Source organism: Dromiciops gliroides, chromosome 5 (assembly GCF_019393635.1).
Source record: "Dromiciops gliroides isolate mDroGli1 chromosome 5, mDroGli1.pri, whole genome shotgun sequence".
NCBI classification, from domain to species: Eukaryota; Metazoa; Chordata; class Mammalia; order Microbiotheria; family Microbiotheriidae; genus Dromiciops; species Dromiciops gliroides.
In genome coordinates this window covers 217,151,799-217,154,134 of record NC_057865.1, presented here as the reverse complement: position 1 = coordinate 217,154,134, position 2,336 = coordinate 217,151,799, and the positions used below count along the sequence as shown (strand labels likewise).

Genomic DNA, 2,336 nt, shown 5'->3' with positions numbered 1-2,336 from the left:
AACTTTTTTTTTTGTGGGTTTTTTTTGCAGGGCAATGGGGGTTAAGTGACTTGCCCAGGGTCACACAGCTAGTAAGTGTCAAGTGTCTGAGGCCAGATTTGAACTCAGGTCCTCCTGAATCCAGGGCTGGTGCTTTATCCACTGCACCACCTAGCCGCCCCGAGCAATAAACTTTTAAACTAGCTATACTGGGGTGGGGCCGGGTATCTTCCAGACCCCATCCTCAGAGTTTAATCTGACTCAAATCCATAATCATCTCATACATAGTGAAGAATTAAATGAGCAGAACACTGTAAATACAAAACTTTGAAAGCTGTAAGAACTATAATCAAAACAATGACTATTCATCACTCAGGAGGATCAGTGACGATACTATTCATTACTGTAAGATGATGGATTTAGGGTCTGGAATGAGGCATATATTATATATTTTTGCATATAGTCATTGGGGGAATTTGTTTTGCTTGACTATGCATACATGTTACAAGAAATTTGCTGTTTTTCTTTTCAATAAAAACAAAGTGTAAAATTTTTTTGTTTTTTGTTTTTGTTTTTGTTTTTGTTTTAAGTGAGGCAATTGGGGTTAAGTGACTTGCCCAGGGTCACACAGCTAGTAAATGTTAAGTGTCTGAGGCCGGATTTGAACTCAGGTACTCCTGAATCCAGGGCCAGTGCTCTATCCACTGTGCCACCTAGATGCCCCTAAAATTTTTTTTTAAAATAGTTTTCTCCTTTAGACCGAACCAGAGACTTCAAAAATAAAATTTCCTATTCAAACTGTGGATGGACCCCCTGAACTTATTTTCTTCAGTTGCCATATTTTCCAGAGATGAAACTGCCCTACCCCCACCCCGACACTAACACAACAGTGATTTTTTTTTTTGCAAGTGAACTTTATTAAACTTTCATTGTCCTTGAAGCAGAGTCAGTTACAAGCCTGTCTCCAGCCAGTCTGCCAGACTGATAAACTGTTGGTGCAGCTAGGACCCTTTCAGATAAGCAGAACATCCTCCCTCCATGGTCCTATGTTTCCAAGTCATGGGGTCACAAAGAATTAGACAGAACCAAACAATTGAACAACAATATATGTGTAAAGTGTATTTTGTAGGCATATTCATATAGTTCCTTGTAGTATGCTTGATAAATATACCCCCAGATTTTCTTTTTACCTTTTTAAAGTTATTTTGAATGAAATTTCTCTTTCTAGCTCTTCTTGTTGGATATTGTTGATAATATATTGAAACACTGATGATTGATATGGAGTTTTATCTTATATCCTGCAACTTTGTTGAATTTGTTTCAATTAATTTTTTTGTTCAACTCTTTAGGGTTTGCTAAGTAAATCATCATATCATCTGCAAAAAAGTAATAATTTTATTTGCTCTTTACCTATGTTTATTCTCTCAATTTCTCTTTCTTGTTTTATTACTCCAGCTAGCATTTCTAGGACTATTTTTTTAAAATATGAAACATTTCATGAATTTGCATGTCATCCTTGCACAGGGGCCATGCTAATCTGTGTATCATTTCAATTTTAGTATATGTGCTACACAAGCAAGCACTAGGACTATGAGTGATAATTAATAATACTTGCTTTACCCAAGATCTTATACAGAATGTAAAGAAAGATCTCTTCATTCTTACACTTTCCTAGATTTTTTAATAGAAACTTGTGTTGGGGGCAGCTAGGTGGCACAGTGTAAAGCACTGGCCCTAGATTCAGGAGGACCTGAGTTCAAATCCAGCCTCAGACACTTGACATTTACTAGCTGTGTGACCCTGGGCAAGTCACTTAACCCTCATTGACCTGAAAAAAAAAAAAAGAAAGAAACTTGTGTGGGATTTTGTCAAAAGCCCTTTTCAGCATCTACTGATATAAGCAGGTGGATTTTATTGTTTGTTTATGTTATTAACATGACAATATTTTTATGGTGTTTCTTATGTTCAACCAATTCTACATTCTTGGTATAAATCCAACTGGTTCACTAAGCATGATTTTCCCAATATATTAAGACAATTTGTTAATTATTAGTCAATTTGCTAATATTTTATTCAATTTTCTTGCATCAATGTTCATTGGGAATACTAACATGTGTTTGTTTTTCTCTGCTTTGTCTATAGTTCAAGGACCAAGACCATAGTAGTATCATTAAGAGTTACTAGACTGGGGGGCAGCTAGGTGGTGCCTAGCCTATTCCATTGATCCTCCACTCTATTTCTTAACCAGTACCAGATAGTTTTGATGACTGCCTCTTTATAGTAGACCTTCAGATTTGGTACAGCTAACCCAAGTTCCTGTGCATTTTTTTTTTCATTGTTTCCCTTTATATTCTTGA

The 2,336-nt window shown here is 36.2% G+C and overlaps 1 non-coding gene across 1 annotated transcript; it reads right to left on the bottom strand.

Annotated features, from left to right (window-relative positions):
• Positions 1 to 1,458: 1,458 nt before the first annotated feature.
• On the bottom strand, positions 1,459 to 1,562 carry LOC122730189. Its single transcript, XR_006353402.1, has one exon. It is a non-coding gene; the product is annotated as a U6 spliceosomal RNA (small nuclear RNA).
• Positions 1,563 to 2,336: the final 774 nt, after the last annotated feature.